The following is a 25,668-nucleotide window of genomic DNA, read 5'->3' on the forward strand; positions in this document are numbered from 1 at the left end:
TCATTTGCTATAATAATTACAGGAGGTTGCTTTCATTTTTTTCTCATTATTATAAACTTTCTTGTGTTTTTAATCTTAAATTGTTGATTTTTTCAAGCAATTTTATCTTGAAATTTCTTTAGAGACTAAAGTTCATGCTTCCATTTTTGCATACTTTGTGTTCAATATTTTTCTTATCATTATATTTTATAAAAATCAAACTTTGAAATTTTAAAATTATTTATTAATTGCATGCTATTGATATGATAAAGTTTATATCCATACTTTATGATTGTATATGATAATTTTATTAATCTTCTTACTATTATTATTACTCTTCTTGTTATATATTGCAAGAGCCGATCAATTCTATGCAATTTACTACTTAAAATCTTTCATTATATTGTTGATTCCATGCAACTTGTTGTTGAAAAATCCTCCTAAAATCTCTTATTATAGCTAAACTTATGTCAAATTTCAAATTCCTGACTAACTACTAAACTTTCGGTCAACGATGTCTTAGCCTATCACTCATATGTGAGCTAGGTTTCTTGAATAAGTAGGTGATGGGTTCGAATCCCACCGAACAAGTGAGTATATGACTCACTTTATGTGAGTTTATTATAATTTATTTTATTATTCTTTGTTATATTTAATATATGAATAGAATATCGATATATTGTCAAAAACTAATCAATTTATTAAAATATTGATGTTATCATGTGATTACTATATATATATATAATAAATTCATCCCAAAAATTTTCAAAAATATGAATTAAATTCCCATCAATATTTCCGTTGTTTGACAATTTTTAAATTTCACTAATTGAATGATGGGTTCTTCCTTATAAGAAGATTGGTGTAATTTTAGTTGTTTGGCATTTGGGTCCATATAGAATTAGAATTTGCAACTTGGTCCATTAGTTGTGCATATTTCATGATTTGTGGACACATTTTTCCAGAAAGTTAAAAATTAGCTGGAAAACCACATGCGCACGTCATGAATATGTTATCAAATTTATGCTAGCACATGACTTGCACGTACTAATTTTTGACAAATTTAAAAATTTCTAGCCAAAAACGTGTTAGCAAATTGTAAAATTTACTAAGATAAGTTTAACTTTTTAAAGGCCCAAAACGCCAAATACCTCTAATTATAGGACCAAAACTTTTAATAGACTTTATAATATTCACTTCAAAATGAAATCATTAATCAAAATTATTATCTACGTTAACATGATTTTAATCTAGAATTACTTGATAACTAAACATTCAACTTGCTCCACAAATATTTATAAACATTCTATGCGTATTTTCAGATAATAGTACTTAATTATCTCATTCGATATGTAATATTTCTTTTAAAGAAGTTTATGTGTCATTCCAGACATGGAAAGTAGAAAAAAAATAGAGAAATCAAAAAATTAAAAAATTACCAACCAGTTTAGCGAAGTTAAACATTAGAGACTTCTCGTGAACAACGTGGCCTTACAGACCCTATCTCGCCAACTTCGCGCCCTACATTTCTTTAAAGTGCACAAAGACATAGTGACGCAAGGGGAATGAGTTAATGCCCATCACTTCTCCATGAGTTGCAGATAAAGATTTTAACTCAGAATCTGTCACTTTAGGTGACAAATTGCCGATCGACACGTTGTTGGATGGATGAATCTCCCGCTGCAAATATTTGACAGCCATATCGTGGCTCTATGTAGTTTTCGCCGCTGATTTTACAGGTGGTGCCATTAAATGGCTCAAGTAAAGAGAACAAGAAAAATAATGGATCGTCGGAGGTTGCGATGTGAATGAAATGTTGAATAAAAGGAGATTTGTGTGCAATTGGGATATGGTGGAGTGAGGTTTTGTAAGTGTATGAATGGGGTGGTTACTGCAATATTTTGTTGGATTTGTCTGAATTTAATGAAATTTATGGCTCTTGGTTGTATAGTGCATTATTTGGAAATATGATAACTGTTATCCTGAATTAAATTAAAATTCTAAATTGGTTCTATTACTTAATAATATTTCTTCGACTTGTCCTCTATAAACACTACGAAATATTAGTATCGGATTACATTATAGGGTCTTATGCAATTTCCGATGTATGGTATGGTACTTGAATAAATTACCCCTCTGTGAAAAACAAATCAAATTACCTCCCTATATTTTTAAAAATAAAGCAATTTATATTTGTGTCTAAATTATTTCATTTTAAAAAATATAAGGAGGTACTTTGTAATTTCTTTTTACAAGGAATAATTTATTCATTTTCTATAATAATTACAGGAGGTTGCTTTCATTTTTTTCTCAATATTATAAACTTTCTTGTGTTTTTAATCATAAATTGTTGATTTTTTCAAGCAATTTTATCTTGAAATTTCTTTAGAGAGTAAAGTTCATGCTTCCATTTTTGCATACTTTGTGTTCAATTTTTTTCTTATCATTATAGTTTATAAAAATCAAACTTTGAAATTTTAAAATTATTTATTAATTGCATGCTATTGATATGATAAATTTTATATCCATACTTTATGATTGTATTATGATAATTTTATTAATCTTTTTACTATTATTATTACTCTTCTTGTTATATATTGCAAGAGCCGATCAATTCTATGCAATTTACTGCTTAAAATCTTTCATTATATTGTTGATTCCATGCAACTTGTTGTTGAAAAATCCTCCTAAAATCTCTTATTATAGCTAAACTTATGTCAAATTTCAAATTCCTGACTAACTACTAAACTTTCGGTCAACGATGTCTTAGCCTATCACTCATATGTGAGCTAGGTTTCTTGAATAAGTAGGTGATGGGTTCGAATCCCACCGAACAAGTGAGTATATGACTCACTTTATGTGAGTTTATTATAATTTATTTTATTATTCTTTGTTATATTTAATATATGAATAGAATATCGATATATTGTCAAAAACTAATCAATTTATTAAAATATTGATGTTATCATGTGATTACTATATATATATATAATAAATTCATCCCAAAAATTTTCAAAAATATGAATTAATTTCCCTTCAATATTTCCGTTGTTTGACAATTTTTAAATTTCACTAATTGAATGATGCGTTCTTCCTTATAAGCAGATTGGTGTAATTTTAGTTGTTTGGCATTTGGGTCCATAAAGAATTAGAATTTGCAACTTGGTCCATTAGTTGTTCATATTTCATGATTTGTGGACACATTTTTCCAGAAAGTTAAAACCACATGCGCACGTCATGAATATGTTATCAAATTTATGCTAGCACATGACTTGCACGTACTAATTTTTGACAAATTTAAAAATTTCTAGCCAAAAACGTGTTAGCAAATTGTAAAATTTACTAAGATAAGTTTAACTTTTTAAAGGCCCAAAACGCCAAATACCTTTAATTATAGGACCAAAACTTTTAATAGACTTTATAATATTCGCTTCAAAATGAAATCATTAATCAAAATTATTATCTGACGTTAACATGATTTTAATCTAGAATTACTTGATAACTAAACATTCAACTTGCTCCATAAATATTTATAAACATTCTATGCGTGTTTTCAAATATTAGTACTTAATAATCTCATTCGATATGTATTATTTCTTTTAAAGAAGTTTATGTGTCATTTCAGACATAGAAAGTAGAAAAAAAAATAGAGAAATCAAAAAATTAAAAAATTACCAACCGGTTTAGCGAAGTTAAACATTAGAGACTTCTCGTGAACAACGTGGCCTTACAGACCCTGCCTCGCCAACTTCGCGCCCTACATTTCCTTAAAGTGCACAAAGACAAAGTGACGCAAGGGGAATGAGTTAATGTCCATCACTTCTCCATGAGTTGCAGACCAGTGCTAATATAGTTTTAAGTACGTGGGCTCCAAAATAAGAATGACCATTTCTAATACCATTACTAAAATAATTTTACATGACTGACTGTTCATAAAACAGTTACAGAAGACTGTTCCAATAAAAAATATAACCATGCCTAATAGTATTGCAAACATTGACAAACAAACCATTACAAATACTATTTCTATATTTATCACAAATATAAATAAATACAGTTCTAAAATTCAGACACGAGTGTTATAAAGACCTTTCCAAAAGTAAACCGATGTAAATAATATAGCCATTCTAAATTTAGTCCAGTCCATTCCAATTAAAAAAATAAATTTTTTAGAAATGTTTAATACTGAGAGCAATTTCTAACAATGTGTTACGGTGCCCGTCCTAAATTGGAACGGTCAAGCATGACCTGTTCCTAAATATTTGTAACGCATTTATAAGAATGTATAGCCAACTATTCCAAAAATCAGTCCACATTAATTTGGTCACTTTCAAACATTTCGAACGAAAAAAAACAAAAACCGTTCACAGATTTTTTTCTATCCTCTCTCTCTCCTGTCAACTTCTACATCAATTTTTATTCTCTCTCTCTCTCTCTCTCTTTCCTTCAGAATTTTCTTATTATATTTATTTTATATTTTTTATTTATCTAATTAATATATTTTTAAATAATAATTAGTTTTTTAAATTTAAATTAATAGTGCACACACATTTAAGTGTGCCATATATATATTAGTCGTTTTTTATTTTTGATCTTGAGGCTCTATTTATCATTAAATTAAAATATTATTCAGATTAGCAGATTGATTATGAACATAAGCTATTTATAAAATAATAATAAGTTTTGGGTAAACCCTAAATTTATAAACTGGTATCTTTTCAAGACATTTGATGGCATATGTGATTGAGGTTGATTTACATTAAAAATTAATATAAAGAGTTTGTGTATTTTACAAAAAGAAATTAATAAAAGAAAGGGTGGGGGTGGGGGCTAATGGCAACTTTGGGAATTACAAGTGGTACATGTCGTCATCATCATCTTCATACCCAAAAAACACAAACATTTCTCTCTCATATTTCTCAAAGTCTGTCTCTCTTCACTTCAGAATGGAGATGACGAATGCGAATTCCTTTTCTTCTTCTTCTTCCTTTTATGGATGATTTCTCAGAATCATGATGTCATAGTTTTGGGAAGAAATTGTACTAAAGATATCCCAAAAAAGAAAAAATCCACGGGTAACAAACCCTAAAAATCACCATCCTCTTTGCGGCCATTTTACCCAAAACCACCGTCCATCCACAATCCCACGTTTTAAGCCTCACCCCTTCATTTTCCATTTCCTCTATTCATGTTCCGATTCTCACCCAAAAAAACAGAGGAAAGAATAAGGGGGGAAAGATCAGCAGAAAGGGAGGGAAGGGTTAGGGTTGAGTACCAGCGGCGGCGGAGGGTGATGTGAACAAGGGGGCCGTTAAGTGGTTTCATGATCTGGGTTTATGACTTCGGAGGGTGATGGGGACCTCTTGTCTCTGTTCCAATGTAATTCATTTTGACGCTCTCAGCTTTCCACTTTTCTTGAAATATTGGGTGATGAAAACTTGTTAGCTTTTCACTTTTGAATGTATGGAAACTGCGCTTTTGGTTTTATCATTGGGTTGAAGAGTAGTTCAATTCTTGGCTTCTTGATTGAATTCTTGGTTGGTTTTCTCTGGAATCAAGTTTTAGAAGTGTTCTCTTGTTTTTCTTGGGTAAAAGATGTCTAGAGAACAACACGTTTTTCCACCCTCCAGTTTTTAGTTTCTTTAGGGTTTTCCTAAAAGATGGTGGGTTGTTCGTTTCTTGGTTGATTTCTTTCAAGAATTTGATTGGCCTGCCAAGGCAGGGTTTAGTTGTTTATTAACTGCTGCGCCACTCAGGGATGTTCTTGATTGAATTCAAGTTTCTCAATTATCTTCTTTATGGTTTTTATTGAACTTTAGGATGTAAGAATTGGAGTGAGAATGCAGATTTTTGTTTTAACGAAAAAAATGCACCCCAAGAAGACCATGCGGTTCTTAGATAAAATTTGGCTATTCTTCTTTCTCTTTGGGTTTCATCCATTTTAAACTGGGACCTGCAGAGGAGGTTTTTTAAGTTACAGCCATCCGCATATATCTACAAATAAAGCCTGATTATGCATTAGTCATGGAATTTCTATGGCAAATCAAGGAAACAGAATGGGCTTGAATGAAAAATAATAGGCATGCATTTCTAACTAGGTATTTTATCATTATCACGGATCTGTTTCTTTTGATCCCTTTATTGGTTGTTAGGTATGACTAACTCCATCTTGTTGTCAGCATAGTTCAAAACTTTAATATTGGAACATATGTGGATATTGTTTTGTATGTTCTTTTGGTAGTGGTCATGACTCACAAGGAAAATATGTTATGGTCACCTGTACAATTAAATTAACAGTCGCGTATTTAATTGACAGTTGTTAATGTTTTCATGAAGTCCTAACCGAGGACATAACTTGTCTTAGCCTTATCATTGCTTTATCTGCCACTTTTAATGTATGCCCTCTCACTTCTTGTTTCTTTGCTATGAAACTGAGCTCTTATGACAATTTGCACAATCTTAATTTATAAAATATAGAGTTTTCTAAAACTAATTTACTAATATTTTGTGTTTTTCATGGTTGTTTCAGAGATTGGTCATTTGCCTGAAATGGCCAATAACTCCCAGTCCACAAGCATGCAGGTATCAAATTTAAAATGCTTTCTTAAATAATATCGTTTGATAGTGGTTTCTACTTAAGCACATATTCTTGACGTATTTGGTGCACATTAGTTGATTATGTATTATTACATGTGAAGTAGTTTGCCAGTATTATTACATTAGCGTGATTAAATGCTATTCCCATTCCTGTAAAAGATAGTGTAGTAATCTAACGTGATTAAAGGTGAAGGCAATAAGCCTTTTTTTTTGCATTCAAGTCTCCATTTCTGCTGTCGTTCTTGGTTCATACTTGAATTAGTTTTTGCATGTAATGTTTAATCTTGGTTGTCTTATACGATGCTTCATTTAAAATAAATAAATATTCATAAGCTATGCCATGTTATCTCCATTGTTGAAGTGTGAAGAGCATTCTTTATAGTCAGTGCTTTTTAGTCCTCATTAATTAACAAGATATTTCCTCCACTCCTTTCAAGTTCTAATAGTTAGCATCGATATACCGGGTTTTACATAATGCTGGGATTGGTTTGACATTACCATGGTTAACCTGTGAATAGCGCTCCCTTTTGTCAATTATGTTGAAGCTTTTTTCCGGAACTCAGGGAAAGTTTGATGCTCTAGCAACTAATATGACTTAAGATAAATATTTCAACGTGGTTAACCATAGCTAAAAAATTGATATTATATTAATCTTGTGTTACGGGGACGAGGATTATACTTTTCTTTCATAGAAGCTGCTAATTTATGTTCTTCCGTATTTACTAAATATGCTTTTACGCTATATTTGTCATGTACTTGTCTCTTCTCTTGTCCAGTGTACCGTGGGCATGTCGTAATTGGAAGTCCTGGATGTAATAACTCATCTATATGTTTTCATATGTATAATTTAATGGAAGAATTGGGCGCTTTCTTGAAAGAGGATGAGGAAAGTTTGACTTAGACTTGTATGCCTACTCGTAATCCATCTAGAATCGTGATGAATCATCTGATTTCTTTATGTTTTGCAGGGTGATGCTGAATTTGTACCCCCAGCATTGGTGATAAGTTGACAACTGCTGGGATTTGCTGCAGTTTTCTTAATGTAAATAGAATAGAATACAGTAAAAAATGTGGGGAGCTTGTTCCAGGAAGCGAGACCAGCCAGTAAACGAGGATAACCTGAACCGAGGGGTTTCAGGTAGATATACTAAAAGTGGAAGCTCAAAATGGCTTGGAACCTCATTTTCTAGATCATCTATGGACGCTGGTCAAGGGAAACGAAGTTGCCCATCTCTTATGGATATGTGTATATATAAAATTCGGCAAGTATGTTTGGCGTTACTCTGTTTATAGTTCACTGTATAACAGGGAGAGCCAAACTGTTTTAAGTGTATTGACAAGCAATTTTCTTTTGTTGAAGGACATAAACAAAGATAGCACCTTCTCCATGCTGCCAAGGGATATAAGTCAACAGATTTTTTGACAATTTAGTGTGTTCCCAATGTCTAACTGATTCTGTACTTGAAGCTTTTCGGGATTGTGCTCTTCAGGTTTGCAAGCTTTGCTAAGTGAAGAAATGGGTCACAAATTGCTTTGGCTGCCTAAAGGATAGACAACAGCTGGTCTCATGAGCTCACTTTTCTGTTTGTTGCAGGATCTTAATTTGGGAGAATACCCAGGATTTAATGACAATTGGATGGACGTCGTCTCTTCACAGGTTCATCTCTACTCTCTGTGGATCTTTCGGGTTCGGATGTTAGTTATTATCAAACTACTCTCTTTTTTTTTTTGTTTTCTTTTGCTAGTTATTATCAAACTACTTTCATTTATATTATTTTTCTAGTTTACCCTTAGTAATTTGACAAATAAATGTGATTTTAGGAAGTCATAAGATTGAGACATGAATGTGCACTAGCGTTATGTGACTGTTGCTTTGATTAAATGTGGAGTAGTTGAGGCATAATTTCATGCATTTTGAATTGCTTTGAAAGAGAGTTGGAATGTCTTCGCTTCTACTAACTCTTAGGATTCTTGTGACATCATATTTGTTTGCTAAAACCCTACCCGATTGATCCTTATATCCCTAACATGGGACATGCATCATTTTGAAAAAAAATTCAAAGGCCCTTCCCCTTGGGAAAAAAGAGAAAGAATAGCAAAAAAAAAATGAAATTACATCTACTCCGCTGGTTTAGGTCACTTAGTAACTGGGTAAATTCATCACAAATGTTGTTATTCACGTAAAACGGTGGCCGGAGCTATGAGTATGCAAAGCACTTTAGGTAAAATGTGTTTTGGTTGAATAACCGGGTGCCTTCACCACAAGTGTTGTCATTCGCGTCAAAAGGCCAGAATACGACGTTTTTTGGTTGAGTAACCGGGTGCCTTCACCACAAGTGTTGTCATTCGCGTCAAAAGACCGAAAGACGGCCTAAAGAACACAAGTCACGGGCAAAAATGAAGGAAAAAAAAGGAGAAAAGAGCCGTGACAAAATACAAGGGGAAGAAAAAAGAAAAAAAATCATTATTGGCCCAAAGAAAAGAAAGAAAAGCGAAATCCGTCCCTACTTAGGTAGATATAAGGAGATAAAGGGTATTGTGATAGCATCGGGGATGATAACATTTAGAAACCTATAGATTTTGTGGAAGCTTGATTGTCCTGCTCTCTACCTGGCAAAACAAAGTGTGGTGATGTGATTGGCCTCTTACCCTCGTTATGATAAGTTAGCATTTGTATAACGTATTGCTGCATTTGTGTTTTAAGATTATGTGTACATAATATTTCGTTTTGTCTCGGGGGCTATAACTTTAAAGACATTACAACAATCCTTTCTTTCTTTTTCGATTTATTGAAAAAATTATCACATTTATTTCTTGGTGGCTATATGAAATTTTGTCTGTATAAAAATGATTTATTTAGAGATGCCTTTTCTTGTGGGACTATTATCTTTGGATAGTAGGAGATAGATTTTTGCCTTAATATTATTTTATCAATATAACTGAAAATAATTATTGTAACGACATTTAAATTTTATATTATTATAGTTCTCTTTAATTTTATGAATTATTTCTTTTAGATTGCCATCTCAGCAGGTTCAAGATCAGTATACAGCGGTGATGCTTCTTACATGGGTTCTCCCCAAGCCCCAACTGTAAAACTTAGAAGGAAAATGTACAAGTTGTGCTTGAATATAAGAGTTAAAGAAATCTTTCATGCTGGATATAAAGAAGTATCATAACTTTTTAACTTTACTGACCCATGAATGCAGTTTATCCAGGTATATGAGGTCGGGAATCATTATTAACTAACAATTGAATATAAAATCAGATTCCGTTTTTGTCTTCCATTTTTGTTTTAACTCTTTTAATGAAGTTCATAAGATAATTTTATTTCAGTTATATTTGTACACTTGGTGAGAAGACCATGGTGATGTCGCGGGAAGTGCTTCTTAGTGTTGGTGTTCCATGGTGCAGGTGACTATTCGTATTCTATCATATCATTTTTATCATTTGTCCCACACAATTGTGTGTTGCTGGGTTCTTATGTTAAACCCATTCAATAGTTCATTGGTAGGGTGACCTATTGGAGAATTTATTGTCACTCCCCAAAAGCTTATCACTCGAGGTTCAGTCCTGGTAAGTCACTTTTACTGGCTTAACTCCTGTCAATATTTATGTTGATCTATCTCTAGAAGTTATTTAATTTCAATATCTGACAATTAAAGTGCTTATTTTGTTTATTCGATCTATTGTTTTAGGATTTTATTGTGGAGATGCTGCTGATATTTCTACTCTTGAACGGTTGAGTTTTGCCAAACAAGCTTCAATACGTAGTGCACTATTAATTGTCCTCCAATGGTGTCTCACTTCCAGTTATGATAGATTTAGCAATCGTGTTATGTTCTCGGTTTGTTTTTTTTTCTTCTTGTGTGTGAACCTCTTCTTGTATCACACAGAAAATGATCTCCTTTTGAGTTGAGTTACTTAAGAAGGTTCCACATGTAAATTATGGATAAAAAAGCACCAGCTACTGGCCAAATATCTTAGAAACCGCATGGAGCCTCTTAGATTGTTAGAGCATTTCGGTAACAAGCCTTATGTCACTCATTTTTGCTTTTATTTTTAGATGCTTTTCTCTCCCATATTATTTGTATGTTGTATGTGCTTTGAGGTAGATACACATCATATTTATATGATAATGGACAATTTGGGCCGTTTTATTGTAGTGGAGGCAGCTTTTCTTTTGATGATCATCATCGATCTCCCTTGTTCTGTTTTATCCCTACATGTCAATTTATTTTGGAATCTACATAGAGGACGTCTCTAAGGAACAAGAAGAATGTGAGGTTTATAAGGTGACTCTTGTGCAATACGATAATTTTAATGATTCAAAGGCCCTCATGGTATGTTCTCTTGTTTTCATCTTCCTATGACTTTGAATTATAAAAGTATGCTCCATGACTTCTGGCTTTATGTGTTCTCTTTATCCATTTATGCTATCTCTTCGAATAGATGAAGTGCCAGAGCCCATATATGTAGCATGTAATTTTATTTTGTGCGACTCAAGTGTATAAACTTGGCCGTGGAATATACTAATTACATTGCAGCATATAATAGGATCATTCTCATGTGATAGTATGTTTGCTCTTTGAACTCTAGGTTTTTGTCAACAAGTGAATGACTTTGGATAAGCTAAGGTAATCTTTATCAATAGTAATCGATACCATGAGTTTGACTGATAAGAGTATGCTCCATGACTTGTTGCTTCACTTGTTCTCTTTATGTGCATGTTTCCATGCTTTAAAATATTACAACATTGAAAATATTTGTTGCTTTTATACACCAAAAGCATAATCTATTGCATATCCTTTAATTTATAAAAGTGTGTACATGATACAGAAAAAGATGTGAAAAATGATAGAGATTGATTTGTCTGATTGGATGTAAGAAATATTAGAGAATGGATTTGGGTTTACCCGAGGCCATCATAAGCTTAATTTGAAATAGAACTAGAAATCTATATCTATATCTATCTACATTTACTTCTATGTAAAAATTATGAAGAGTTCAAATAATTTCTTACCGTTTTTAATTTGACTAAACTAAACTTTTAATAGTTATATTACGTAGTCCTTGTGAGTTGAGTTACTTAAGAAGGTTCCACATTTAGTAAATTATGGAAAAAAACACACCATGTACTGGCCAAATATCTTCAAAGCCGCCAGAAGCCCCTAAGTCTTTTAGATCATTTCTGTAAAAAATCTTATGCCACTTGTATTTGGTGTTATTGTTTAGATATTTTTCTCTCCCACATAATTTGTTTGTTGTATAAAAATCATTTATCTAGAGATGCCTTTTCTTATGTGACTATTATTTTTGGTTAGTAGGAGATAGATTTTTGCCTTGATATTATTTTACCAATATAACTGAAAATAATTATTGTAACGACATTTAAATTTTATATTATTATAGTTCTTTAATTTTATGAATTATTTCTTTTAGATTGCCATCTCAACAGGTTCAAGATGAGTATACAGTGATGCTTCTTACATGGGTTCTCCCCCCCACCCCCCTTACCCCCGCCCCCCAACTGTAAAACTTAGAAGGAAAATGTACAGGTTGTGCTTGAATATAATAGTTAAAGAAATCTTTCATGCTGGATATAGAGAAGTATCATAACTTTTTAACTTTACTGACCCTTGAATGCAGTTTATCCAGGTATATAAGGTCGGGAATCATTGTTAACTAATAATTGAAAATAAAATAAGATTCCTTTTTTGTCTTCCATTTTTCTTTTAACTCTTCTAATGAAGTTCATGAGATAATTTTATTTCAGTTACATTTGTACACTTGGTGAGAAGACCATGGTGATGTCGCGGGAAGTGCTTCTTGGTGTTGGTGTTCCATGGTGCAAGTGACTATTCATATTCTATAATATCATGTCATTTGTCCCCCACAATTGTGTGTTGCTGGATTGTTATGTTAAACCCATTCATTAGTTCATTGGTAGGGTGAGCTATTGGAGAATTTATTGTCACTTCCCAAAAGCTTATCACTCGAGGTTCAGTCCTGGTAAGTCACTTTTACTGGCTTAATTCCTGTCAATATTTATGTTGATCTATCTCTATAAGTTATTTAATATCAATATCTGACAATTAAAGTGCTTATTTTGTTTATTCGATCTATTGTTTTAGGATTTTATTTTGGAGATGCTGCTGATATTGCTACTCTTGAATGGTTGAGTTTTGCCAAACAAGCTTCAATACGTAGTGCACTATTAATTGTCCTCCAATGGTGTCTCACTTCTAGTTATGATAGATTAGCAATCATGTTATGTTCTAAGTTTGTTTTCTTTTCTTCTTATATGTGAACCTCTTCTTGTATCACATAGAAAATGATCTCCTTTTGAGTTGAGTTTCTTAAGAAGGTTCCACATGTAAATTATGGATAAAACTTAGATTGTTAGATCATTTTGGCAACAACCCTTATGTCACTCATTTTTGCTTTTATTTTTAGATGCTTTTCTCTCCCATATTATTTGTATGTTGTATGTGCTTTGAGGTAGATACACATCATATTTATATGCTAATGGACAATTTGGGCCATTTTATTGTAGTGGAGGCAGCTTTTCTTTTGATGATCATCATCGATCTCCCTCGTTCTCTTTTAACCCTACATGTCAATTTATTTTGGAATCTACATAGAGGACGTCTCTAAGGAACAAGAATAATGTGAGGTTTATAAGGTGACTCTTGTGCAATACGATAATTTTAATGATTCAAAGGCCCTCATGGTATGTTCTCTTGTTTTCATCTTCCTACGACTTTGAATTATAAAAGTATGCTCCATGACTTCTGGCTTTATGTGTTCTCTTTATCCATTTATGCTATCTCTTCGGATAGATGAAGTGCCAGAGCCCATATATGTAGCATGTAATTTTATTTTGTGCGACTCAAGTGTATAAACTTGGCCGTGGAATATACTAATTACATTGCAGCATATAATAGGATCATTCTCATGTGATAGTATGTTTGCTCTTTGAACTCTAGGTTTTTGTCAACAAGTGAATGACTTTGGATAAGCTAAGGTAATCTTTATCAATAGTAATCGATACCATGAGTTTGACTGATAAGAGTATGCTCCATGACTTGTTGCTTCACTTGTTCTCTTTATGTGCATGTTTCCATGCTTTAAAATATTACAACATTGAAAATATTTGTTGCTTTTATACACCAAAAGCATAATCTATTGCATATCCTTTAATTTATAAAAGTGTGTACATGATACAGAAAAAGATGTGAAAAATGATAGAGATTGATTTGTCTGATTGGATGTAAGAAATATTAGAGAATGGATTTGGGTTTACCCGAGGCCATCATAAGCTTAATTTGAAATAGAACTAGAAATCTATATCTATATCTATCTACATTTACTTCTATGTAAAAATTATGAAGAGTTCAAATAATTTCTTACCGTTTTTAATTTGACTAAACTAAACTTTTAATAGTTATATTACGTAGTCCTTGTGAGTTGAGTTACTTAAGAAGGTTCCACATTTAGTAAATTATGGAAAAAAACACACCATGTACTGGCCAAATATCTTCAAAGCCGCCAGAAGCCCCTAAGTCTTTTAGATCATTTCTGTAAAAAATCTTATGCCACTTGTATTTGGTGTTATTGTTTAGATATTTTTCTCTCCCACATAATTTGTTTGTTGTATAAAAATCATTTATCTAGAGATGCCTTTTCTTATGTGACTATTATTTTTGGTTAGTAGGAGATAGATTTTTGCCTTGATATTATTTTACCAATATAACTGAAAATAATTATTGTAACGACATTTAAATTTTATATTATTATAGTTCTTTAATTTTATGAATTATTTCTTTTAGATTGCCATCTCAACAGGTTCAAGATGAGTATACAGTGATGCTTCTTACATGGGTTCTCCCCCCCACCCCCCTTACCCCCGCCCCCCAACTGTAAAACTTAGAAGGAAAATGTACAGGTTGTGCTTGAATATAATAGTTAAAGAAATCTTTCATGCTGGATATAGAGAAGTATCATAACTTTTTAACTTTACTGACCCATGAATGCAGTTTATCCAGGTATATAAGGTCGGGAATCATTGTTAACTAATAATTGAAAATAAAATAAGATTCCTTTTTTGTCTTCCATTTTTCTTTTAACTCTTCTAATGAAGTTCATGAGATAATTTTATTTCAGTTACATTTGTACACTTGGTGAGAAGACCATGGTGATGTCGCGGGAAGTGCTTCTTGGTATTGGTGTTCCATGGTGCAAGTGACTATTCATATTCTATAATATCATGTCATTTGTCCCCCACAATTGTGTGTTGCTGGATTGTTATGTTAAACCCATTCATTAGTTCATTGGTAGGGTGAGCTATTGGAGAATTTATTGCCACTTCCCAAAAGCTTATCACTCGAGGTTCAGTCCTGGTAAGTCACTTTTACTGGCTTAATTCCTGTCAATATTTATGTTGATCTATCTCTATAAGTTATTTAATATCAATATCTGACAATTAGAGTGCTTATTTTGTTTATTCGATCTATTGTTTTAGGATTTTATTTTGGAGATGCTGCTGATATTGCTACTCTTGAATGGTTGAGTTTTGCCAAACAAGCTTCAATACGTAGTGCACTATTAATTGTCCTCCAATGGTGTCTCACTTCTAGTTATGATAGATTAGCAATCATGTTATGTTCTAAGTTTGTTTTCTTTTCTTCTTATATGTGAACCTCTTCTTGTATCACATAGAAAATGATCTCCTTTTGAGTTGAGTTTCTTAAGAAGGTTCCACATGTAAATTATGGATAAAACTTAGATTGTTAGATCATTTTGGCAACAACCCTTATGTCACTCATTTTTGCTTTTATTTTTAGATGCTTTTCTCTCCCATATTATTTGTATGTTGTATGTGCTTTGAGGTAGATACACATCATATTTATATGCTAATGGACAATTTGGGCCATTTTATTGTAGTGGAGGCAGCTTTTCTTTTGATGATCATCATCGATCTCCCTCGTTCTCTTTTAACCCTACATGTCAATTTATTTTGGAATCTACATAGAGGACGTCTCTAAGGAACAAGAATAATGTGAGGTTTATAAGGTGACTCTTGTGCAATACGATAATTTTAATGATTCAAAGGCCCTCATGGTATGTTCTCTTGTTTTCATCTTCCTACGACTTTGAATTATAAAAGTATGCTCCATGACTTCTGGCTTTATGTGTTCTCTTTATCCATTTATGCTATCTCTTCGGATAGATGAAGTGCCAGAGCCCATATATGTAGCATGTAATTTTATTTTGTGCGACTCAAGTGTATAAACTTGGCCGTGGAATATACTAATTACATTGCAGCATATAATAGGATCATTCTCATGTGATAGTATGTTTGCTCTTTGAACTCTAGGTTTTTGTCAACAAGTGAATGACTTTGGATAAGCTAAGGTAATCTTTATCAATAGTAATCGATACCATGAGTTTGACTGATAAGAGTATGCTCCATGACTTGTTGCTTCACTTGTTCTCTTTATGTGCATGTTTCCATGCTTTAAAATATTACAACATTGAAAATATTTGTTGCTTTTATACACCAAAAGCATAATCTATTGCATATCCTTTAATTTATAAAAGTGTGTACATGATACAGAAAAAGATGTGAAAAATGATAGAGATTGATTTGTCTGATTGGATGTAAGAAATATTAGAGAATGGATTTGGGTTTACCCGAGGCCATCATAAGCTTAATTTGAAATAGAACTAGAAATCTATATCTATATCTATCTACATTTACTTCTATGTAAAAATTATGAAGAGTTCAAATAATTTCTTACCGTTTTTAATTTGACTAAACTAAACTTTTAATAGTTATATTACGTAGTCCTTGTGAGTTGAGTTACTTAAGAAGGTTCCACATTTAGTAAATTATGGAAAAAAACACACCATGTACTGGCCAAATATCTTCAAAGCCGCCAGAAGCCCCTAAGTCTTTTAGATCATTTCTGTAAAAAATCTTATGCCACTTGTATTTGGTGTTATTGTTTAGATATTTTTCTCTCCCACATAATTTGTTTGTTGAATAAAAATCATTTATCTAGAGATGCCTTTTCTTATGTGACTATTATTTTTGGTTAGTAGGAGATAGATTTTTGCCTTGATATTATTTTACCAATATAACTGAAAATAATTATTGTAACGACATTTAAATTTTATATTATTATAGTTCTTTAATTTTATGAATTATTTCTTTTAGATTGCCATCTCAACAGGTTCAAGATGAGTATACAGTGATGCTTCTTACATGGGTTCTCCCCCCACCCCCCCTTACCCCCGCCCCCCAACTGTAAAACTTAGAAGGAAAATGTACAGGTTGTGCTTGAATATAATAGTTAAAGAAATCTTTCATGCTGGATATAGAGAAGTATCATAACTTTTTAACTTTACTGACCCATGAATGCAGTTTATCCAGGTATATAAGGTCGGGAATCATTGTTAACTAATAATTGAAAATAAAATAAGATTCCTTTTTTGTCTTCCATTTTTCTTTTAACTCTTCTAATGAAGTTCATGAGATAATTTTATTTCAGTTACATTTGTACACTTGGTGAGAAGACCATGGTGATGTCGCGGGAAGTGCTTCTTGGTGTTGGTGTTCCATGGTGCAAGTGACTATTCATATTCTATAATATCATGTCATTTGTCCCCCACAATTGTGTGTTGCTGGATTGTTATGTTAAACCCATTCATTAGTTCATTGGTAGGGTGAGCTATTGGAGAATTTATTGTCACTTCCCAAAAGCTTATCACTCGAGGTTCAGTCCTGGTAAGTCACTTTTACTGGCTTAATTCCTGTCAATATTTATGTTGATCTATCTCTATAAGTTATTTAATATCAATATCTGACAATTAAAGTGCTTATTTTGTTTATTCGATCTATTGTTTTAGGATTTTATTTTGGAGATGCTGCTGATATTGCTACTCTTGAATGGTTGAGTTTTGCCAAACAAGCTTCAATACGTAGTGCACTATTAATTGTCCTCCAATGGTGTCTCACTTCTAGTTATGATAGATTAGCAATCATGTTATGTTCTAAGTTTGTTTTCTTTTCTTCTTATATGTGAACCTCTTCTTGTATCACATAGAAAATGATCTCCTTTTGAGTTGAGTTTCTTAAGAAGGTTCCACATGTAAATTATGGATAAAACTTAGATTGTTAGATCATTTTGGCAACAACCCTTATGTCACTCATTTTTGCTTTTATTTTTAGATGCTTTTCTCTCCCATATTATTTGTATGTTGTATGTGCTTTGAGGTAGATACACATCATATTTATATGCTAATGGACAATTTGGGCCATTTTATTGTAGTGGAGGCAGCTTTTCTTTTGATGATCATCATCGATCTCCCTCGTTCTCTTTTAACCCTACATGTCAATTTATTTTGGAATCTACATAGAGGACGTCTCTAAGGAACAAGAATAATGTGAGGTTTATAAGGTGACTCTTGTGCAATACGATAATTTTAATGATTCAAAGGCCCTCATGGTATGTTCTCTTGTTTTCATCTTCCTACGACTTTGAATTATAAAAGTATGCTCCATGACTTCTGGCTTTATGTGTTCTCTTTATCCATTTATGCTATCTCTTCGGATAGATGAAGTGCCAGAGCCCATATATGTAGCATGTAATTTTATTTTGTGCGACTCAAGTGTATAAACTTGGCCGTGGAATATACTAATTACATTGCAGCATATAATAGGATCATTCTCATGTGATAGTATGTTTGCTCTTTGAACTCTAGGTTTTTGTCAACAAGTGAATGACTTTGGATAAGTTAAGGTAATCTTTATCAATAGTAATCGATACCATGAGTTTGACTGATAAGAGTATGCTCCATGACTTGTTGCTTCACTTGTTCTCTTTATGTGCATGTTTCCATGCTTTAAAATATTACAACATTGAAAATATTTGTTGCTTTTATACACCAAAAGCATAATCTATTGCATATCCTTTAATTTATAAAAGTGTGTACATGATACAGAAAAAGATGTGAAAAATGATAGAGATTGATTTGTCTGATTGGATGTAAGAAATATTAGAGAATGGATTTGGGTTTACCCGAGGCCATCATAAGCTTAATTTGAAATAGAACTAGAAATCTATATCTATATCTATCTACATTTACTTCTATGTAAAAATTATGAAGAGTTCAAATAATTTCTTACCGTTTTTAATTTGACTAAACTAAACTTTTAATAGTTATATTACGTAGTCCTTGTGAGTTGAGTTACTTAAGAAGGTTCCACATTTAGTAAATTATGGAAAAAAACACACCATGTACTGGCCAAATATCTTCAAAGCCGCCAGAAGCCCCTAAGTCTTTTAGATCATTTCTGTAAAAAATCTTATGCCACTTGTATTTGGTGTTATTGTTTAGATATTTTTCTCTCCCACATAATTTGTTTGTTGTATAAAAATCATTTATCTAGAGATGCCTTTTCTTATGTGACTATTATTTTTGGTTAGTAGGAGATAGATTTTTGCCTTGATATTATTTTACCAATATAACTGAAAATAATTATTGTAACGACATTTAAATTTTATATTATTATAGTTCTTTAATTTTATGAATTATTTCTTTTAGATTGCCATCTCAACAGGTTCAAGATGAGTATACAGTGATGCTTCTTACATGGGTTCTCCCCCCCACCCCCCTTACCCCCGCCCCCCAACTGTAAAACTTAGAAGGAAAATGTACAGGTTGTGCTTGAATATAATAGTTAAAGAAATCTTTCATGCTGGATATAGAGAAGTATCATAACTTTTTAACTTTACTGACCCTTGAATGCAGTTTATCCAGGTATATAAGGTCGGGAATCATTGTTAACTAATAATTGAAAATAAAATAAGATTCCTTTTTTGTCTTCCATTTTTCTTTTAACTCTTCTAATGAAGTTCATGAGATAATTTTATTTCAGTTACATTTGTACACTTGGTGAGAAGACCATGGTGATGTCGCGGGAAGTGCTTCTTGGTGTTGGTGTTCCATGGTGCAAGTGACTATTCATATTCTATAATATCATGTCATTTGTCCCCCACAATTGTGTGTTGCTGGATTGTTATGTTAAACCCATTCATTAGTTCATTGGTAGGGTGAGCTATTGGAGAATTTATTGTCACTTCCCAAAAGCTTATCACTCGAGGTTCAGTCCTGGTAAGTCACTTTTACTGGCTTAATTCCTGTCAATATTTATGTTGATCTATCTCTATAAGTTATTTAATATCAATATCTGACAATTAAAGTGCTTATTTTGTTTATTCGATCTATTGTTTTAGGATTTTATTTTGGAGATGCTGCTGATATTGCTACTCTTGAATGGTTGAGTTTTGCCAAACAAGCTTCAATACGTAGTGCACTATTAATTGTCCTCCAATGGTGTCTCACTTCTAGTTATGATAGATTAGCAATCATGTTATGTTCTAAGTTTGTTTTCTTTTCTTCTTATATGTGAACCTCTTCTTGTATCACATAGAAAATGATCTCCTTTTGAGTTGAGTTTCTTAAGAAGGTTCCACATGTAAATTATGGATAAAACTTAGATTGTTAGATCATTTTGGCAACAACCCTTATGTCACTCATTTTTGCTTTTATTTTTAGATGCTTTTCTCTCCCATATTATTTGTATGTTGTATGTGCTTTGAGGTAGATACACATCATATTTATATGCTAATGGACAATTTGGGCCATTTTATTGTAGTGGAGGCAGCTTTTCTTTTGATGATCATCATCGATCTCCCTCGTTCTCTTTTAACCCTACATGTCAATTTATTTTGGAATCTACATAGAGGACGTCTCTAAGGAACAAGAATAATGTGAGGTTTATAAGGTGACTCTTGTGCAATACGATAATTTTAATGATTCAAAGGCCCTCATGGTATGTTCTCTTGTTTTCATCTTCCTACGACTTTGAATTATAAAAGTATGCTCCATGACTTCTGGCTTTATGTGTTCTCTTTATCCATTTATGCTATCTCTTCGGATAGATGAAGTGCCAGAGCCCATATATGTAGCATGTAATTTTATTTTGTGCGACTCAAGTGTATAAACTTGGCCGTGGAATATACTAATTACATTGCAGCATATAATAGGATCATTCTCATGTGATAGTATGTTTGCTCTTTGAACTCTAGGTTTTTGTCAACAAGTGAATGACTTTGGATAAGCTAAGGTAATCTTTATCAATAGTAATCGATACCATGAGTTTGACTGATAAGAGTATGCTCCATGACTTGTTGCTTCACTTGTTCTCTTTATGTGCATGTTTCCATGCTTTAAAATATTACAACATTGAAAATATTTGTTGCTTTTATACACCAAAAGCATAATCTATTGCATATCCTTTAATTTATAAAAGTGTGTACATGATACAGAAAAAGATGTGAAAAATGATAGAGATTGATTTGTCTGATTGGATGTAAGAAATATTAGAGAATGGATTTGGGTTTACCCGAGGCCATCATAAGCTTAATTTGAAATAGAACTAGAAATCTATATCTATATCTATCTACATTTACTTCTATGTAAAAATTATGAAGAGTTCAAATAATTTCTTACCGTTTTTAATTTGACTAAACTAAACTTTTAATAGTTATATTACGTAGTCCTTGTGAGTTGAGTTACTTAAGAAGGTTCCACATTTAGTAAATTATGGAAAAAAACACACCATGTACTGGCCAAATATCTTCAAAGCCGCCAGAAGCCCCTAAGTCTTTTAGATCATTTCTGTAAAAAATCTTATGCCACTTGTATTTGGTGTTATTGTTTAGATATTTTTCTCTCCCACATAATTTGTTTGTTGTATAAAAATCATTTATCTAGAGATGCCTTTTCTTATGTGACTATTCTTTTTGGTTAGTAGGAGATAGATTTTTGCCTTGATATTATTTTACCAATATAACTGAAAATAATTATTGTAACGACATTTAAATTTTATATTATTATAGTTCTTTAATTTTATGAATTATTTCTTTTAGATTGCCAGCTCAACAGGTTCAAGATGAGTATACAGTGATGCTTCTTACATGGGTTCTCCCCCCCACCCCCCTTACCCCCGCCCCCCAACTGTAAAACTTAGAAGGAAAATGTACAGGTTGTGCTTGAATATAATAGTTAAAGAAATCTTTCATGCTGGATATAGAGAAGTATCATAACTTTTTAACTTTACTGACCCTTGAATGCAGTTTATCCAGGTATATAAGGTCGGGAATCATTGTTAACTAATAATTGAAAATAAAATAAGATTCCTTTTTTGTCTTCCATTTTTCTTTTAACTCTTCTAATGAAGTTCATGAGATAATTTTATTTCAGTTACATTTGTACACTTGGTGAGAAGACCATGGTGATGTCGCGGGAAGTGCTTCTTGGTGTTGGTGTTCCATGGTGCAAGTGACTATTCATATTCTATAATATCATGTCATTTGTCCCCCACAATTGTGTGTTGCTGGATTGTTATGTTAAACCCATTCATTAGTTCATTGGTAGGGTGAGCTATTGGAGAATTTATTGTCACTTCCCAAAAGCTTATCACTCGAGGTTCAGTCCTGGTAAGTCACTTTTACTGGCTTAATTCCTGTCAATATTTATGTTGATCTATCTCTATAAGTTATTTAATATCAATATCTGACAATTAAAGTGCTTATTTTGTTTATTCGATCTATTGTTTTAGGATTTTATTTTGGAGATGCTGCTGATATTGCTACTCTTGAATGGTTGAGTTTTGCCAAACAAGCTTCAATACGTAGTGCACTATTAATTGTCCTCCAATGGTGTCTCACTTCTAGTTATGATAGATTAGCAATCATGTTATGTTCTAAGTTTGTTTTCTTTTCTTCTTATATGTGAACCTCTTCTTGTATCACATAGAAAATGATCTCCTTTTGAGTTGAGTTTCTTAAGAAGGTTCCACATGTAAATTATGGATAAAACTTAGATTGTTAGATCATTTTGGCAACAACCCTTATGTCACTCATTTTTGCTTTTATTTTTAGATGCTTTTCTCTCCCATATTATTTGTATGTTGTATGTGCTTTGAGGTAGATACACATCATATTTATATGCTAATGGACAATTTGGGCCATTTTATTGTAGTGGAGGCAGCTTTTCTTTTGATGATCATCATCGATCTCCCTCGTTCTCTTTTAACCCTACATGTCAATTTATTTTGGAATCTACATAGAGGACGTCTCTAAGGAACAAGAATAATGTGAGGTTTATAAGGTGACTCTTGTGCAATACGATAATTTTAATGATTCAAAGGCCCTCATGGTATGTTCTCTTGTTTTCATCTTCCTACGACTTTGAATTATAAAAGTATGCTCCATGACTTCTGGCTTTATGTGTTCTCTTTATCCATTTATGCTATCTCTTCGGATAGATGAAGTGCCAGAGCCCATATATGTAGCATGTAATTTTATTTTGTGCGACTCAAGTGTATAAACTTGGCCGTGGAATATACTAATTACATTGCAGCATATAATAGGATCATTCTCATGTGATAGTATGTTTGCTCTTTGAACTCTAGGTTTTTGTCAACAAGTGAATGACTTTGGATAAGCTAAGGTAATCTTTATCAATAGTAATCGATACCATGAGTTTGACTGATAAGAGTATGCTCCATGACTTGTTGCTTCACTTGTTCTCTTTATGTGCATGTTTCCATGCTTTAAAATATTACAACATTGAAAATATTTGTTGCTTTTATACACCAAAAGCATAATCTATTGCATATCCTTTAATTTATAAAAGTGTGTACATGATACAGAAAAAGATGTGAAAAATGATAGAGATTGATTTGTCTGATTGGATGTAAGAAATATTAGAGAATGGATTTGGGTTTACCCGAGGCCATCATAAGCTTAATTTGAAATAGAACTAGAAATCTATATCTATATCTATCTACATTTACTTCTATGTAAAAATTATGAAGAGTTCAAATAATTTCTTACCGTTTTTAATTTGACTAAACTAAACTTTTAATAGTTATATTACGTAGTCCTTGTGAGTTGAGTTACTTAAGAAGGTTCCACATTTAGTAAATTATGGAAAAAAACACACCATGTACTGGCCAAATATCTTCAAAGCCGCCAGAAGCCCCTAAGTCTTTTAGATCATTTCTGTAAAAAATCTTATGCCACTTGTATTTGGTGTTATTGTTTAGATATTTTTCTCTCCCACATAATTTGTTTGTTGTATAAAAATCATTTATCTAGAGATGCCTTTTCTTATGTGACTATTATTTTTGGTTAGTAGGAGATAGATTTTTGCCTTGATATTGTTTTACCAATATAACTGAAAATAATTATTGTAACGACATTTAAATTTTATATTATTATAGTTCTTTAATTTTATGAATTATTTCTTTTAGATTGCCATCTCAACAGGTTCAAGATGAGTATACAGTGATGCTTCTTACATGGGTTCTCCCCCCCACCCCCCTTACCCCCGCCCCCCAACTGTAAAACTTAGAAGGAAAATGTACAGGTTGTGCTTGAATATAATAGTTAAAGAAATCTTTCATGCTGGATATAGAGAAGTATCATAACTTTTTAACTTTACTGACCCATGAATGCAGTTTATCCAGGTATATAAGGTCGGGAATCATTGTTAACTAATAATTGAAAATAAAATAAGATTCCTTTTTTGTCTTCCATTTTTCTTTTAACTCTTCTAATGAAGTTCATGAGATAATTTTATTTCAGTTACATTTGTACACTTGGTGAGAAGACCATGGTGATGTCGCGGGAAGTGCTTCTTGGTGTTGGTGTTCCATGGTGCAAGTGACTATTCATATTCTATAATATCATGTCATTTGTCCCCCACAATTGTGTGTTGCTGGATTGTTATGTTAAACCCATTCATTAGTTCATTGGTAGGGTGAGCTATTGGAGAATTTATTGTCACTTCCCAAAAGCTTATCACTCGAGGTTCAGTCCTGGTAAGTCACTTTTACTGGCTTAATTCCTGTCAATATTTATGTTGATCTATCTCTATAAGTTATTTAATATCAATATCTGACAATTAAAGTGCTTATTTTGTTTATTCGATCTATTGTTTTAGGATTTTATTTTGGAGATGCTGCTGATATTGCTACTCTTGAATGGTTGAGTTTTGCCAAACAAGCTTCAATACGTAGTGCACTATTAATTGTCCTCCAATGGTGTCTCACTTCTAGTTATGATAGATTAGCAATCATGTTATGTTCTAAGTTTGTTTTCTTTTCTTCTTATATGTGAACCTCTTCTTGTATCACATAGAAAATGATCTCCTTTTGAGTTGAGTTTCTTAAGAAGGTTCCACATGTAAATTATGGATAAAACTTAGATTGTTAGATCATTTTGGCAACAACCCTTATGTCACTCATTTTTGCTTTTATTTTTAGATGCTTTTCTCTCCCATATTATTTGTATGTTGTATGTGCTTTGAGGTAGATACACATCATATTTATATGCTAATGGACAATTTGGGCCATTTTATTGTAGTGGAGGCAGCTTTTCTTTTGATGATCATCATCGATCTCCCTCGTTCTCTTTTAACCCTACATGTCAATTTATTTTGGAATCTACATAGAGGACGTCTCTAAGGAACAAGAATAATGTGAGGTTTATAAGGTGACTCTTGTGCAATACGATAATTTTAATGATTCAAAGGCCCTCATGGTATGTTCTCTTGTTTTCATCTTCCTACGACTTTGAATTATAAAAGTATGCTCCATGACTTCTGGCTTTATGTGTTCTCTTTATCCATTTATGCTATCTCTTCGGATAGATGAAGTGCCAGAGCCCATATATGTAGCATGTAATTTTATTTTGTGCGACTCAAGTGTATAAACTTGGCCGTGGAATATACTAATTACATTGCAGCATATAATAGGATCATTCTCATGTGATAGTATGTTTGCTCTTTGAACTCTAGGTTTTTGTCAACAAGTGAATGACTTTGGATAAGCTAAGGTAATCTTTATCAATAGTAATCGATACCATGAGTTTGACTGATAAGAGTATGCTCCATGACTTGTTGCTTCACTTGTTCTCTTTATGTGCATGTTTCCATGCTTTAAAATATTAC

General features: G+C 32.4%; 1 long non-coding RNA gene across 2 annotated transcripts; it reads left to right on the plus strand.

The window, feature by feature from the left end:
- The first annotated feature begins 4,823 nt into the window (after nucleotides 1-4,823).
- LOC148787752 (uncharacterized) lies at nucleotides 4,824-10,856 on the plus strand. 2 transcript variants are annotated; one of them, XR_016065816.1, is made up of 8 exons: nucleotides 4,824-5,358; nucleotides 6,509-6,561; nucleotides 7,545-7,842; nucleotides 7,937-8,066; nucleotides 8,171-8,233; nucleotides 9,913-9,990; nucleotides 10,080-10,152; nucleotides 10,275-10,856. It is a non-coding gene; the product is annotated as an uncharacterized LOC148787752 (long non-coding RNA). The 2 variants fall into 2 exon arrangements; XR_016065817.1 differs by lacking the exons at nucleotides 9,913-9,990; nucleotides 10,080-10,152; nucleotides 10,275-10,856 and adding an exon at nucleotides 9,594-9,892.
- Nucleotides 10,857-25,668: the final 14,812 nt, after the last annotated feature.

Source organism: Sesamum indicum, linkage group LG6 (genome assembly GCF_026168435.1).
Source record: "Sesamum indicum cultivar Baizhima isolate 11 linkage group LG6, ASM2616843v1, whole genome shotgun sequence".
In the NCBI taxonomy this organism is placed as follows: Eukaryota; Viridiplantae; Streptophyta; class Magnoliopsida; order Lamiales; family Pedaliaceae; genus Sesamum; species Sesamum indicum.